This window comes from Pteropus alecto, unplaced genomic scaffold, assembly GCF_000325575.1.
Source record: "Pteropus alecto unplaced genomic scaffold, ASM32557v1 scaffold146, whole genome shotgun sequence".
NCBI classification, from domain to species: domain Eukaryota; kingdom Metazoa; phylum Chordata; class Mammalia; order Chiroptera; family Pteropodidae; genus Pteropus; species Pteropus alecto.
The window spans coordinates 34124300-34141959 of NW_006442107.1; the positions used below are offsets into that span (position 1 = coordinate 34124300).

At 37.9% G+C, this 17660-nt stretch overlaps 1 protein-coding gene across 6 annotated transcripts in view; it reads right to left on the reverse strand.

The window, feature by feature from the left end:
- PIEZO2 (piezo type mechanosensitive ion channel component 2) overlaps positions 1-17660 on the reverse strand; it is a 378661-nt gene that overhangs the window by 287735 nt on the left and 73266 nt on the right. The gene's annotated exons all lie outside the window — the stretch shown is intronic.

A 17660-nucleotide genomic window follows, 5' to 3' on the forward strand; every position in this document is an offset into this window, starting at 1 on the left:
AAAGGAAGCGAGGAAGAGAAGAAAGCGAATATATTTATATAGCTTAGAGTAATAAATAGAAAATTCATTAGCATGGTCTGCATGCATAAAGCCCACATGCAATATTATATTCAACCAATGATTAGGTGACAGCAGCACACTCTGCAGAAGGTAACACCCAAGCACTGATTTTACTTTTCTCAGACAAATGGAACATTCTATAGGCAGAAAGGGAAAAAAAAGCTGTGCCAAGTTCCAGAATATGGTAGAGACATCATTTTAACAGATTTCTTCTAAAACTAGTCTGTTTTGGGGAAGGTTTTGTTATTCTCCACCTTCTGGCTTTATGTTATAGAGCAGTACTTCTCTCCTTCCAAATATTCAAGCAAATGTTCTGAATTCTCCTTTATTATTCTCCCCCTTTCTTCTCATTTATTTGACCTAAATAATCCACTTCTTAAATTGGATCCATTTTAAATAGACATGTACACACTCCCACCCACAAACATACTTACACACACACATACCTTTCTTTCCCTTTTCATCATCACCCTCAGGATTAAAAATTAGCAAGAACACTTGTTAAGATCTCTCAATGATTTCTCTTCCAGACATTTTATTGCGAATCAAAAGCACAACTACATTAACCTCCCCAATTCCCCCTGCCCACTACAGACACACAAACAGAGCCTCACTTTTAAACCAAGAGCTGTAGAAGTTGGAACAGGCTTTAGATAAACTGTAGCCCAGAAAGTTGCACATACATCTCTTCACAGATGCACGGATCTGCTTTCATTTTTCAGGATAAGACTCAAAGACATTTAGAGTTATTGGCCAAACACTATCCAAAAGAGGAGTTAAATACTAATTGTGTCAAATTAAAATCGGAATTTTCAGTAGATGCCATTCACTATACAGAATAGTATACAACAATAATCTTTAGTGATTTAGTGATTTGTGCTATTATTCTTATTATTGACATGTTAATTTATTCATTTAACATTATTTCCAAGTATAATCTTAGAATTGTAAACTCCTTGAGTGCAGAGACATTGGTTATTTATATTTCTTTGTATCCTACACGCAAATTTAGAAAATTTCCAATAAAGATTTTAGTGGTAACAGGTATATTGATGAGAACATAACAAGAACATAACTGTCATCCTCACTATTGATAAAATGATGTCACAGGTCTGTAGTATAATTAATTAATCGCATAAGTGGAGATTGTGCTCTATTGTATTTGGCTTGGAATGTTATGTAATGTTCATTCATGTAGAAAATACATAATCTAATACTATTTATGTACCTACATATAAGGGTTACTTTCTAACTTTATACTTAGAGTAGTGCACTTCCCTTTCTGAAACTTTTCTCCTACCCGTTGGTCCCCACTCCATAATTAACCTCAGTGTTGGGGAGTATATTTTGGTTTCATCATTAAGTCGGTTCTTGCATTCTTAAATAATACTCATAATAAAGGGTTATTTGAAATTATCTTATTTTTCTAGGGGGGATAAAAGTACGAATGAGGTCAATTAATGGGGTTAGTAGTAACTACCTGAAAGGCCTTTGAAATATACCACAGTTGATGAACCCTTTTGGACAAAGTGGCTCTCCCTGGTGGAAACAAAATCCTCACTCTGGATGGAACATGTTACACAACCCAGAATGTTAGGATGCCTTGTAAAGATGTCAGAGCAAGTAGGGAGAGTCTGCTATTGATATTTTGAAAGTCTGTGGCAGGTTGAAAAACTGAAAAAAAAGTCTAAAACGGGAATCATTGAACAGTTTGCCTTCAACTAAACTGCTCTAATAACTGCCCCTAATCTTCTGGAGTAACTAGCCAGGGAAACCCCAGTGATGTGCATGCAAAAATATGCACACTTAGGAGAAAAGCTGCTCCCTAGCCACTAAGTAAATGGTATGACATGACTCACAAGTTTTCAAACTTATCACAGGGATCCAAGAGTGAAGAGAAAGAACAATTAAATACCGAGCTGAGGAGTTGTGAAAGGTCTATGCAGGTTAGAGGAGCTGGGTAGCTTGGTCCTGAGTTCATGAATGGAGAAAGACATGATTTCAAAGCAAAATCTGCACTACAGAATCTGTCCTGTGTCCCAGACAGCCATTCTCATTGTTTCTAAAGGTCAGTGAGTTTTTAAACTAAATAGCTGAAACTGGAGGATATCATGATGTTAGTCACTGTTTATTTTACCATAGTATCTCTCCACATCTGTGGTATTCTTGTGTTTATATTAAATTTATTCACCATTTTTTCTGCTATGTCAATTGTATGGGTCTTCTTAATGTGAGAAAACATTATAAATTGTTGCTGATTTAATACAACTTATAAAAAATGTAAATGCTATCTAATTTGGAAAATTGAGTGAAAAACCCTGTAAGGAACTAATATACTTGTTACTTCATCTAATTCTCTGAGAGTAATGTCTGTTCTCTCAATATCTTTATTGCTACTTAGTGCAAAATCCAGCTACATTAAAAATTATACCTGGAAATGAGCAGAAGAAAGTGTCCATTCACCCATTGCAACCATATTTCAGTTGTCTTTGTCTACATGGCCATTTATCTGAGCTCCTAGTTGGCGAGCCTCTTCTACCCATTACATCTATTTCATGCTACTCATTAAAGGCCAAATGTTCTCTCCAGAAAAGATGTTATCCTTTGATAGTGTTTTAGAAGAAGGCAATATGGTGCACCCTATAACCATTTCCCCGAGTTACATTGTGTGTTTTCGTTAGGTCAGCCATAGAAAATCTGCCCCTGCCAAAGCGAGTTGCTAAGAAATGTGCACTACGGAAACAACTTCCTAGAGGATGAACCCTGGGTGTCAGCCCCAGCTGTTGTCCCCTCTAGTATCAGGAGGATTCACAGTGTTCACTGCTCAGTCACATAGACTCGGCATCCCACACACTCAGGCCTCCTGGCCAGGAGACTGACCATGTGCACTTTGTACACACAGCCCCTGCTGACCCTTGTGTGACCAAGTGTCAGAGAGCCAGTGTGGGAAGAGGAAGTTGTGCTGCTTCACCAATGAAAGCATTCCAAGACCCGCCAGAGAGTGAATAAACACCACCAATGACTACTCAGTGTTTTCCGCAGAACAACGGTGCCCTGGAAGGAAAGCTGCCTGAGATGGATTCTGGAGGGAGGGGCAGGAATGACCTGGCCTAGCAGATGCAGACCTTCTGCAAGCCTGAGAGGAAGCTATCTGTCAGAAAGTCAATTGTCACTATCAGCAGGATGGGTGTGTTTGACGAAGGGTTCACTCAGATGTTGTCATATACCTGTGGGAGGCAGGAAAAGAAATGCCAGAAATAAAACTCACAGCAGTTTAAGTACATTGTAAAATGTCAGTAGGTATCTCAAACTAACAAAATAACCCAGGGACTCTAACCAACCTTTTAAGTTGAATCAAATTTGTAGTTAAATGAGATACAGAATATACTTCTTTAGAGCATTCTTCTGCTGATAACTTTTAGTTTTATCCATAAGCTGACTCTAACCTCAAAAAATTTTTATCAAAAAATTGTTGACATATAAAGAAGGTATATTCTAGACACAAGTTTAATCAACTAGCTATAATCTCAGTCTCATCAAATTTCCAATATGTTTTGTTGTTAACATACTATATCTGATAAATGAGCAGTTGGTAGAGTATATCAACATTTTGTATTACATTGAAAATCAGAGTTTAGAAATCCTTATCTTATGAAGCCCAAACTGAGCAAAACAAATGGTGATTTGAAAAAGTAGGGAATATCTCCATCTCCTCCCATTACACACACACACACACACACACACACACACAAACACACGCACATGCACACACACCTCATATAAGTATAATTATTATTATAGTTGCCAGATTTAGCAAATAAAAATGCAGGACACCCAGTTAACTTTGAATTTCAAATTAAAAATGAATAATTTATTTTTTTAGTATAAATATGATCCATATAATTTGGGACAAAATTATACTAAAAAAGTATTTTTTGTTTATCTAAAATTCAAATTTAACTAGCCATACTGCATTTTATCTAGTAATCATAATTTTGCATATACATATGTATAGGCTATATATAATTTATATGTTATTTTTGGAAATTTTGTCTCTGTGTAGGAGAGAGAGAGGTTGAGAGAGAAGAACAAATCTATAGGTTAAATAATGACTGAGAATAAGAAAAATTTATGAAATTCATGGGAAATAGAGTATCAATTTTCTTCCTAATCATATATACTTCCTGAAATAAACAGAGAACTTACTGATATTTTTAAAATAATACTATTGTAAATGAAAACTGTTTCATCAATATGTTAGTACTGACATTATTCAATATCCCTGCTAACATTTCTTTTCATACATTTCATAATTAGAATACATTAGATTCACAATTGGGGTATAAAAATTTAGATAGATATATAGATAGATAGATAGATAGATAGATAGATAGATAGATAGATAGATAAATGGATAGATAATTTGACAATCATTTGGTAAATTAACTTGAACCTATTCTTCATGTGTAATGTGGGAAGATAATAACACCTGTTAGAATATTGTTGTATTATAAGAAATAATAGAAGTAGAAAGTCTTTGTGAAATGTGAAAACAATATTCTCATTAAATTAATGAATAATTTCAACAACGAAAATGTAAAAATTCAAGCTTCTTTCACCATCCCCGTCCACACATCTAACATAGTGTGGCACTCCCAGAACTAGACCTCTGCCACAAGTTTAAAATTCCAAGCCTTAAAAAAAAAAATTCAGAAAGGACGCCATTAATTGCAAACCAAATACAAAGAACACTTCACCAAAGAGGAAGTTGTAACAACTTTAGAGAGGCTCTCTTCTGCCACACTATTTTTCAAGCTGTCATAACAAAACTCACCTTAAAGAAAATTCTAACTGCAACATTTAAGAAATCATTCAGCCATAAAAGGAATGAAATTTCACCATGTACCACAACATGAATAGACCTAGAGGGTATTGTGCTGAATGGAGTAAGCCAGTTAGAGAAAGGCAAATGCCATATGATTTTACTTATATGTGGAATCTGAAAAACAAAATAAGCAAATAAACAAAACAGAAACAAACTCATAGATACAGAGAACAAACTGATGATTGCCAGATGAGAGGCAGGTTAGGGGACTGGGTGAAAAAAGTGAAGGGATTAAGTACAAATCGGTAGTTACAAAATTGTCACAGGGATGTGAAGTACAGCATAGAGAATATAGTTAATAATATTACAATAACTATGTATGGTGTCAGATGGGCACTAGACTTATTGGGGGCAATCACTTCATAAGTCATAAGTGTTTAACCCTGTACTGTACACCTGAAACTAATGTAATACTGAATGTCAAATTTCTTTCAAACAATACAATAGTTACACTCTCCTCCTTCAAGGTCTGTGCCACTATAACGCTAACACTCACATTCTAGTGCAAAATGTCTACCGTTTATTCTTGTTATTCGAGATAGTTATGTTCTATAATACTGCCGTGAACACTAAATTAGAGAATACTGAACCATTTGCTCCTAGGGGAAATGCAGTTAGGTTCCTGAGAACCTCTGGTTACAGTATTCTCATCAATCGATCAATACATAACCTTGTTTGAGGTGTGTGTCTGTTTAAAGACATCTTGTTCAATATATATTATTGATTCACTGACATTGAACTCACAGCCAACAGCATTATGACTCATGCCTGAACAAAACTACTCTGATAAACATATTTTCTCCATAAGGCACATCATAGCCTTCTTGTGCTTAGAAACACTAGGCAGCACTTCAGCACTATGCTAGGGGATCATTTTAAACAGCAAAATTACCAATAAAAAGAAAAAAATGTGGGAAACATGGCACTAAGCGGACTGCAAAAAGGACACTTGATTAGAATTGGAGAGCTGAACATGAAGGCAGAGGATCCCTTCTTCTTCACCAACTGGGAACGTGCGCGCTGGACAACTCCAACTTCTCCTCTTTGCTCATGTTTGTGAATGGTCATGAAAGCACTGCAAACATTATTTTGAGGCTACAAATAAATTTTAGCAGGTAAGTGAATTCACAAATACAGAATTTTGGAATAAAGAGGATCAACTATATTAAGACTTCAGAATGTATTCTAAAAAAATTAAAGTTATGCTTTAGTATCACCAATTACATAGTAAATTTCTGGATTATAGGGTTATGTTTGGTTTTGTTTACTGTTATATTACCAGTTCTTAACATATTTTTTACAAAGAGTAAATGCCTCATAAGTATTTGTCAGATGAATGAACGAATCAATCAGTCAATCAATCTGCACTTCATTCAGTCTCATCACTTGGTTTAATTCTATCTCCTTATGACAGGTTACCCCATGAAAAAATGCAGGGGACTTGTTCATTCAAATTCTGGTAAGGCACTACACATGACATTAAAAAATCAGCAAAACTCTAGACCACAAATATTTTTAAATTTCCCAGGTAACCATTTCCCAATCCCCTCCCTACTTCCAACTAGCTGGTACCCCATTTCCAAACACTAAGGCCAAGCCAAGCACAGCTCTCAGAAGCTGAGTCTCTTTATTCCCTGCAGCCTTTGTAAAAGCACTAGCTGCTGAATATTTGATGAGCAACATATGGTTGAATGATAGAACCAGTTATTACTATTCAAAGACAGATGCAGCCTAGTCAGCACCTTGTCACAATTTTCAGCTCACTTAGATGGACAAATGTTTGCTAAACATTTATTTTTTATTTAAAAAAAAAAGTCACCAACATGGCTAGAGTCAATGATTATGCCTTTCTAATAGCCTGGCTGTTGAATGAGCCTGGCAGTAAATAGGTGATTAATCCCCACCTATTGCACAGTCCACTCGAAGTAATTGTAGAACAAAGAGAGTGCAGAGTGGTAAGGCATACATGATCCAGCAGACCCTCATCCTGCAGCTTTACTGCCCATTACTCAGCTTGTCAAAGAACTTTACCATTGCCTTACCATTAGCCACTTCCTCTGCTCGCTCTGTCTCTCATGCTCTTAACAACCTGGCTGCTCTCTAACTCTCAATATCTGGTAAAGCAGTGAGGGATCATTTCAACCATTTAGTTCTGCATGGCAAGGCCATTCTCAGGAGGCCGAGGCAGGAATCTTTTGGACGGACCACTGCACAACGTTCTGCAGGGTAATAAACTCATGGAATTTCCCAAAAACACTAGGGAAGTTAGAAGGGGACATTTACGGGATTGTTTTGAGTAATAGGGCTCATCTTTGGGAAAACTGTGTATTGCTCTGAAATGTGTCCTTGGCGTGCTCTCTCTCCTATTTTTTTCTGCAGGGCCATTGCTAGACTGCCCAGGAGACTCCTTCCTCTAGAAGCATGCAATTCTGTACTGAAGTATTAGTATTTTGGTCAGCAAAACAGGAACCATAATTCTGCTTTCACATGCCCTCTTGGCCAGGGCTCCACACAGAACACGCCCCATAGGAGCACTCTGAGCTGCCCCATTTCCCAGCACATGTCCCCACACCAGCCCTATTCTGGGGTCCCACCATACTCTGTGGTATCTCTTATGATTGCAATCCTTGCTCTCAGAGAGCAGACAAAATCATGTTAGAGGCTATTAGATGACCAGCTCAGGCCATCTGGGGATTGCATTCAGGAATGGTGGTGGGAGGAAAGGAAGCACGCCTGGATATTGGGAGAAGTCAGGGTGCAATGAAGTTATAGCAGAAGCCTCAGAACACCCCACAGGAAGCTTTAGTGCTGAGATGGAACATCAGAGTTGTCCCAGAACAAGGCAAGAGTCCAAGACCTTTGCCCCGCCCCCCAGTCCCAAATGACCATTTTTAAAAATGGGGGCCATACCTGCTACCAAGAGGAGGCAAAACTTGGATCAGATTTTTTCAGTTTAGGACAGTTCTCAGAGATAGATGGTCATTGCTATGAGCCCTCAGCCATCAACATGACAGGCAACAGAGAGAAACAAAGCCTTGATCCTGAAGAGGTGTGTGTTTGGGAGTGTGTGGCCAGGGTAGAACCTGGGCAGAGCTATTCATATCCACCATCAAGAGAGTTAAGGCACTCCCCACTGACTGCTAGAGTACTTCCTTACCAGGTGTCCTTGCATTGTAAAAGAGTCATTTTCGATTTTTAGATGCCATTAAATCCAAAGGAACATGATATGGTGAAGAGGCTGATATTTGAGGACGATATTCCTTTGTACCCAACTGCAAAGGGATCCTATAATACTGGTCATGGCCAGCCAGTTTGCAAGAGAAGAAGAAAGACGCTACCTTGATGACTTGAAACCACTTCAGAATATACACATTCAGTCCTCAACACATACATACCCACAAACTGCAGGCCTTCCTCCCGCCAGGTATGGGGCTCTAGACAGAAGCTCTAGGCCAGCCCATCCTGGGCCACCTGCAGAGGCCAGATCATCATCATCATGTGCCACTTCTCGCAGGTTGATACTCTGGCTCCAGGCTGCCAGAAGAGGGTGTTAGTGTCTTTCCCCAAATATTCCTCAAGAGTACACAATATTGGCAAGTTGAAATGCATAAATTATTTTTAGGCAAAATTAATTTAAAAAAATAGAGAGAGTGAAGATAGAAAGGAGGAAAGAGAGAGGAAATTAGGAGGGAGGGAGAGTGGGAGGGGGTACTAAGTGGTGTGCTGTAAGATTAGAAAGACCAGTGTCATGGTTACTTGTGGCTCTAGTGCCTACTCCTGGTGCTCAATTATGCTTATTCTCTGAACAAAAAAAAATGAAGGCATATTTCGTATCAATATCCTTAGTGTACTCATTTCTATTTAATGCTGAAGAAATATATTAAAAAGTGGTTTAAAGTACAATAATTGTCCACTTATTTTGCAATAAGGCAAATGAAAAATATGCATCTCTACACTTATTTTCACTCTATAATAATTCTGTAATAAAATACAAATGAGAGAAATGCTTAAGTAGATAACTGAATTATTTATATTAGAAGCTTTCACTCACTGAATCAATTTTAAAAATTGTTTGTTTCGGGAATTATTCATTAACCTCTGTGTGTTTCTCAGTTTCCTATCTATAAAATATAAATAATACTAGTACCTATCTCATAGTGGTGTTGTAAAGATTACATGAGTTACTATCTAGAAAGCTTGGGAGAGTTGTCTGGCATATAACAAGCACTATACTTGTTACCTTCTTATTCTTCTTAAAATTAAAAATTAGCACTGTTTGAAAGTTAAATTAAGTTTTCATCTAAAAAGGTTATTCTGTATGAATCTGCAAATACACGTGTTTGTTTAAAAGGAACAGTTACACATGTTTGAAGTAAAGCCCAAACTCTCTAACAAATGAATCAGTCAAAAAATTAGGCTTGTCCAGCCTTTGAAGGAAGCCAGCTTCAATGCTGAAATAAATTGACTCAAAATACTGCCATTTGCAACAACATGGATGGACCTAGAGGTTATTATGCTGAGTGAAATAAGTCAGACAGAGAAAGATAAATCTCATATGATTTCACTTATATGCAGAATCTAAGGAACAAGAACGACAAAAAAAAACTAATCAAAAACAGACTCAAAATTTAGAGGAAATCTGGGGACAGCCAGAAGGGAGGGGGGTTGGAGGGCTGGAAGAATGGGGTGAAGGGTTAAAGAAGTACAAATTAGTAGTTGAGAGATGGTCATGGAGATGAGGAGCACAGCATAGGGAATGCAGTTAGCATTAATGTAATGGCTAGATGGAGAGCCAGAGGAGAGAAAGAGCAATTAGGGGGATCATTTTATAAACTATATAAATGTCTAACCAATGTACTCTATAATCGAAACTAACAAAATAAAATTTAAAAAATACATACATAAACAAATCAATTAAAAGGGAAAACAAATTTAAAAAGTAAGAGAAGAGCTATGATTTCCAACTCGAGAGCTCTTTATCCATCTGTTCAGCACATAACACACGACTAGGTGCCGGTGAATGTGACTCCCACAGGCAGATTTCTTAATATTCTGTCTAGGACCAGTGCCAAGAGCTTGACATGTGAGGAAATCAAGACTCAGAGAATTTAAAGAATTTGCCCAAGATGGAACAGTTAATAAATGGCAGAACTAGATTTATATCCTGAGAACAGATAGCCTGTCTTACTTAACCTTTGTATGTCCAATTGCCTAGTGCAAGGCCTGACAGGGTAGGCACCAGTGTTTGTCAAATGAATAAACAAAAGAATAGTAATTTAAAGAGCGTATCAATAAACTGATATCAATTCAAGTGAACTACCTCACGGTAATGACAAAGCAGTATTTAAATCACAGGTGAGGTCATATTGTAGATTTGGTTGATTCTAGCCAAATAAAGCCGAAAAGTTTAGGACTTGTGAAATCCTCTCCTTAGTCATATAATAATTAGACCCAAGGTTTCCTGGACTGAGAATTATAGGTATTGCCTGAAACGCCCTCTAACTGAATAGAAAGCCAAATTTAAAACAATAGAATATAATATCTGTACCATCCCAAGAAAAGGCATTTAAAATAACCAGAAGACCTATAATTAATTTATCCAAAATTGTAATAAACAAGCATCTAATTATTTTTGTTAGCATTCCTTTTAGTGGTGAGACGATATTAATAATATAAAACACCTAATAATTTACTCAATTAAATATTTTCCTACTTTTTGCTGTATTATGACATAATAAAATGCAGTAATAATAAGCCAAATGGTATAAAGACTAACAGTGTTTTAACAAAAACCAGATGCAAGCAGTTTTAAATATCTGCTACTATTTCCTCTCTGACGTCTAAACATGTCTTTACAAGTTACAGACCTCTTTGCCTCTTCATGTAGGCAAATTGAACATCATTTTTCTTTTCTCAGGGTGCCTGTAGTGTATCCTGGGTCAGAACCTCAGGGTGAGTCTTTTTTGGTGATTATTTTACACACACACACACACACACACACACACACACACACTCCTCTCTCTCTCTCTCTCGCATTAATAATGGTTAGTACACTTTCCTCTTAAACTAGGACCCTGTTTAGACCTGAAGAGAATAAAATACCTCTTTTTTTTCTTATCATCTTGGAATAACTTTGCCAATAGTTTACAAAAGTCAACTTGGCCTGCTAAAAATATCACTTGCCGACAATTGTCACCAAAGTACAAGTAAGCCTCTCCTTTACTACCCCTTTCTTATTTTATCTCCCCTCCAAATTGTTGAAAAAGATCTCAAATAACCAGAAAAAAACTATTTTTAGTAACTTTTGAATGTAAATACAAGCAAACATATCATGGGAACTGCTACTTTGCTCAAAATAACAATGCAAAATTTATTAGTAAAAACAAAAGCAAAAAGATATTTCAGACCCACTCCTTTCATAACGGTGGGGATATATGGAAATCTCTACAAAACCATATATTGAAAAGTATTTTGAGAGCAGAGCCTGAGAGGGGTGACAGTGTGCAGTTCTGTTGTTATCTCTTTGGCAGTCTGACTGGCCTCAGCAAATATCTGGGTCACCGGCTATGTTTCACCTATTCCTAGAGGAGCTAGCCATTGTAACTGAACAGAGAAGACTGAAAAAAAGATCCTCGCAGGCACTCAAAGTCCTTCCCTTTTCTATGACACTGGAAATTTTGTTCTCATTTATTACAGTTTTGTCCAGTCTTAAAGAACATTTGGAACAAAGGCTCTCAGAATAAGGATGGTTCCTTGGACAAGAAGACAACTTTGTTTAAAAGTAATTACACAACCTCTGTATCTCCTAGCATCTGTATATGTGTGCATGTGCGTGTGTACATAACATAAACGTTTCACATGTGAACCGATTGGGTGGTGACGCTTCTAAGGTATTCCTATTGTAGATTAATGACTAATGTTGCCCAAGAAATGTAATCTTGTAATTTGGAGAATTCCTTTTCAACCAGCCCCCAATAAGAAAAAGATTCTCCTTGAAAAAGAATGGATAAGACCCTCTTATCCACACGAACCTGTGAGAGAACATAATAACAAAGACCTTGCTAACAAGACCAAGCAAACAGGCAGAAGCAATTTTCAGAGAACAGCAAATTTCACACATGTCTCTCCCATCTCTGACTGTGAGCTTTTCACTGATAATATTAGTACTATATTTTTCAAGAATATATTGAAGGATGCAATAGTTTCTGTTGAAGCCACTGGAAAGAGACTCTGGACTCTGAGCATTGACAGAATCAAAAGCTAAGACTGTATGATTGGGCACATGAAACAAGGCACTCTATGACAGCTTTGTGAGAAGGAACTCCATGGGCACATGGAAAGGCTTGATGAGGTGGAATGACAACAGGAAAACAGGACTCTAGACTGGACAATATGTGACTAAGTCTCACTACTGTACTTCACTATGCAGTATTCCTAGTTTGTAAAGTGGATTTATAATCCATTTAACTCCACAAAAATTGTTTTTTTCCAGAATGGAGGTTCTGCCTTTTCAATAAATAATTCTTTTATCTTCTAATTAAATGAGTTAGTATAGAGAGTGCTTAGAACAGTACCTGGCACATAGGACATGTGACATAAAAGTTGACTAAAATCCTCTGTTTAAGCACCTCTCCAGATATGACAACTGAATCTCTGATCTGGATTAAATAGTCACTGACTATTATAGTTGAGAGTCCAGGATAAATCTAGTTCATTGACACTTTTTTCAGGACGCTGCCTTCTTGTCCCAGCATTTCGTTTCATAACAAAATCCTAGGTCATGAATATCTATATAGCCACATCATGGAAAGATGTTCCATTTGTACTTGTTATAGCATGTGTATCAACTGTGGGATTTTCATACAAATAAACTTTAAACCTCCTCATTTCTAATGAGGGGTGACCTTCAGGCACTTCATTTTATAAAAAATACTCTGGGTTTTGTCTTTTTTTAAAAAAAATGGACATGACTAATTGCATTGCCAGTTTTTTCCCCATCAAGCTTGACTCCAAATGCTATATAAATCACATCCACCTTAAAAGGACAGTGGTCCTTTTATTCCTTAAAAGGAATAGGCCCACCTTTGGGCCTATTCAAGGCAAATTCTTAAGGCAACTGCAAAAGAGTAACTTGAGATCAGTTCAGAGAAATGGCAGTATTGCTGGAATAAGTATATGGCTTCCCTGAAAGAGCTGCTATTCAATGAGATACATAAGAAACAATGCATCTGGGAAGCTACTGCAGTGAAGAACCATGTTTTTGCCTCCTTTTTATCCTACATAAATCCAAACATATTGTTTTCTGAAAGGAAGTCTTTCAATTAATATTTGTTGAAAGAAAGAACCAGTCGCATTTAACATGATGTACTTTCTGCAGAATATACACGTATGTCATCAATCTGCACCAATACATATTAAAATATCTCCTTTAAATTCACTCACATTGTCTCTCCAGACCTTTGTATCCAGGCCCTGGTAATCTGTCAGTCAACAAGTATTTATTAAGCAACTAGGTTTCCCTCTCCCCTTGCTTGTCCCCAGAGAGACTTTGTTCTGTCCACGGCGTGAATCAGGACACAATAGCAACTACAAGTGCGGCCACCCCCACAGCACTTGTGTGTCCTAGGGCTTGTTCTTCACCCACCTGGAACTCAATTTTCATTTATAATATGAGGATTTTTCATAATAGTTTCCAATAACAATAGCAGCTCCCTCAAAGGGTTGTTGTGAGAATTAAATGAATTGATGCGTGTAAATAATAATCTGTACTTTGTAGGCAGTGCTATTGGCTCTCTACTAATACATTATTAACCTAAATATTATTTAACAAGAAACCTTGGAAATCACACAGTAATTAGCTGATATTTAAAGAGCACTAGGAAAAGTCCCAAGGTAAAGACTATCTATGGATATACACATGAGATTTCTAAATCTTGTCTACTCTGATGTTCAAAGTAATAATGTACTTCAAAATAATGATAATATTATAATTAGCCAGTATATATTGAGCACTTACGGTTGATTTCTTTCATATCTTATATGTTTTATTACTTATACTCTATTCAAATAAAATACAAGCTCTTTCGCCATATTGACCAATGTACCATACTCAAAATCATCATCAGGTGTAGGAACTCTCTTATGTATATGGCTAAAGAACTTAGTATTTCATCAATTTGGAATATTAGGGCCACCTGAAGTTAATTATAGATTAGCTAATAAATTTAATAGAATGTAGTCTCAATCCAAAAGGAAAGTGCTTTTATGTGAACAGCAAAAAAGATTCCTTTCTCTTCCTACAGTGTTACAGTAACCCTGCTTTTCAAAAGTTTGCTTTAAGCCACTTCACTTTTATGAAAGACCTACATTTGTACCTGTTTTCACTCAGGGGACATACTATACTAAAATATGACTCTTGCTTGAAAAACACAAAGATGAGGGCCTTGCTGAGGGAGGTAATTGCATATTGACTGGTGAGAGATTGAAGGTGTGCCTGTTCTCCATGCCATGAGTGTGTGTGTGTGTGTGTGTGTGTGTGTGTGTGTGTGTGCGTGCGCGCGTGCCCATGAGAGAGAGAGAGAATATGAATCGACCCTTCTGGTGCCAACTTAAATTCACTCTGTCCACAAAAGACAATGGAAAAGGATAAAGTGGTCAGCACTGGACCCAGACGATCAAAGGGAGTCATAACCAGTGATCCACACAAAGTCTAGTAACCCTGAGGAATATGGGTCCCCATCTGTAAAGGAGGAAAACTTGGCTAAAAGAAGTGACATTTGGGTCAAATTAGTTTCAGCAAGGACTTGCAGCCACACTGGCCTTAGCTGCAGCCCTTGGTAGTGTCTTCACATCCTCCCATGGGCATGTTTATTTAGGTTGTTTCTGGATCACAGTCTCACCCATGCTCAACTCATTTGCCTTATGACCCCTAGCCTTCCAACAACATGTGTTCCCACATCTGACCAGTCTGGTTCCCCAGAAACAGATCCTGAGGTAAATTCAGGAGGTTTATTGGGCAAAACACCTGTCAGGGAGTGAGAGTAGCAGGATTCTGTGGAGGGAGAGATTAAATTGTAATGCTCTCACAATAGGGGCCTCAGCTGATGGAGTACTCTAGAGCTGGCATAACCCTGCCAGTTTCCGGACTGGAGGTCTTTACACCTATGTTGCATAATCACTGGGCATAGCCTTCCTCGTGTGTGTGTGTGTGTGTGTGTGTGTGTGTGTGTGTATGAGCTACCTGTAGCCGCCACCAATTCCTGGGCAGAAACTCCACCAGACTTGTCACAGACAACGCCTTCTAAAGGCTACGAAACGGGTGCCTTAGTTGTGAAAGAAAATTCTCAATTTATACCTCAGCACCCATGGCACATAGTATTCTAGAAGAAATTATGGCAGAGGAAAGCATTTCTAGATGAAGACTGTCTAATGAGAACAGTCAAAAATCACATCCTGAGTAACTAGGGATTTTTTGTCCAGTGAAGACTGAAGGGAAAGATGATCATCTCCACCACCTGCCTCCTGATGTTTGAAAGTAATGGGCAATTTATTGAAAATTAACACGGAACCATGTCATACGGTTGTATCACTAATAGCTGAATGCCATTCAATGCCTGTGTGCACGGATCCATTCCCCAACTTTCTCCTGTGGTTCTAGCAACTGCTGGATGACCCTGGCTTTTCTGAATTCTGCTCATAGTACCTCTCAGTCTTCCCCAGGTTTCCTGCTTTGCTGGTATCTCGATCACCTCAATATTCCTTTTGACTTCTTAGCTCTTCCATCAACCCTAGTGACTCCCTCTATTATATTTCTTTCTTTCAAAATATCTAAAGTGTTTCCTGATTTCTTAAAGCTCTTCCAACTCTCAACTTCTGCGATTTAGATGACACCCATAGGTAAGTATATTGAATCTCCAAGTAATTGTTTTCGTCAAATTCCTTTTTTTAAACTTGATAACATTTCAGCATATAACTAACTGCTCCTGATCTTCCTCTTCTACCAGTCGTTTCCAGCCTTACAGCAAATTTTTATCTAATCACAGGCATGGGGAAAGCCTCAGGCACATTCAGATGTTCCATGTCCTGCTGATGCCACTAAGATCGCGGTAAGTGGATATCCTTGTCCTAAACAACCACAGCGGAGAGACTGGGATTTCACATTTAAGCCATCCCAAGAACTGCACCAAAGATCCACCCTCTAAGTTATGACACTGAAATTCTCCACATACTGGGCGCCTCTGTGGATACACTTTCAGGAAATAATCATGCAAGAAAAACATCCATCAGACCAAATGGAAAGTATAGAGCCACAGGGTAACCCTCATACGTGTGCCCCGTAATTCCAGGTCAGGGGTGATCTACATCGTCTTGGTGACACACACGGAGGCCCGAGCAGCTCGGGACGTGATTCGAATTTGCTCACTGTTTCAGGTAGAGACATTCTATGAGCATGTGGTGCAGAGGTTACTGACAGGTCTTTCAGTTTGTCAATGTGCTTTCTTACAAATTAGTGAGAAATGTGCGTGAACACGAATTAGAAAGTCCAAGTGTGTTTGAGCCTGTGTTTCCCAGAGAAGCTGCACCGCAGCCACTCCTCCTGGCCTGTCACGGTGTGCATCTGCTCCACAGAGGCTTTAATGGCCTGATCATACATCGCCAATGGGATATTTCAAAACACAGACTTAGAAATACCTAGCTTGTGCATCCTATGTGTTCAGAAAATAAAAAATATAGGTGGGACATCCTTTCTTAGAGTCCCTCTGCACTTCCATAAACAAACAAACAAATAAATAAGGCTATTTTAAATACTAGTCATGCTTCTTGGCACTAAAACGTAGGAAAGAGGAAAATAATCACAATGCTGCTTCCAGATAGTAACTGGAAAGACAACTGTGGCTTTCTTTTTTGAGCACAGTTCTTCCCTCTTCTCCCACTAGGAGAAGCACCAGTAGGTATTTTTGTACTCATTGTGCTTTGCTTGTGCATTGACCTTATAACGTTTTAATTCAGAATGTTTCTTCACACAGAGAAAAGCTGCTTATTGCATTCAGTTTTATATTTCACCTGTGAGAGTCCTGACAGTGTCAGTCCCTGATGCACGTGGGCGAATAAGATGGGACCATTGTCATGCACTTCTGACACACTTGCACATCCCACCCCTACAGAGACTGAGACAGCCTGACCGAGAGCAGGACTTGTTAGTTTGGGAAGAAGGTAAAGCAGCATTGTCACATAACTATGAAAAGAGAAATCGCACTTACCTGATTTCCAGATAAAACAGTAAGGGAATACTTGATAGAAAAAGCAATAGGTAATTTAATTAAAAATACCTAGGTACTCATTTTTAAAGCACTTTATTCTAAATGTGTATGAAACACGAACTCTACTCCATGAACTAAGAGTTCCCTGTATATTTAATCTTGTTTCTAAGGCCAGAAGCTATTTTGTTTAAATGTCTTTGTTTACGATGAACTCTAGAAAAGAGGTTAGGATGGGTGGGGTCTCATAAACAAAGTATTTTTGGTTTGAATGAGGATTTGTGTAAACTCACATTTCTCTAGCCGTTCTTAACTTTATGTATTAAGAACTTAAGTGTCTTAGAAGAGCTATTATTTAGATTCTTCCTGAGGAAGGAAAATCAACATAGCATGTACAGTCATAACTATTAGGATGAATGATCACAATATGTACCATAAATGTGATATTAAGGGGGAGA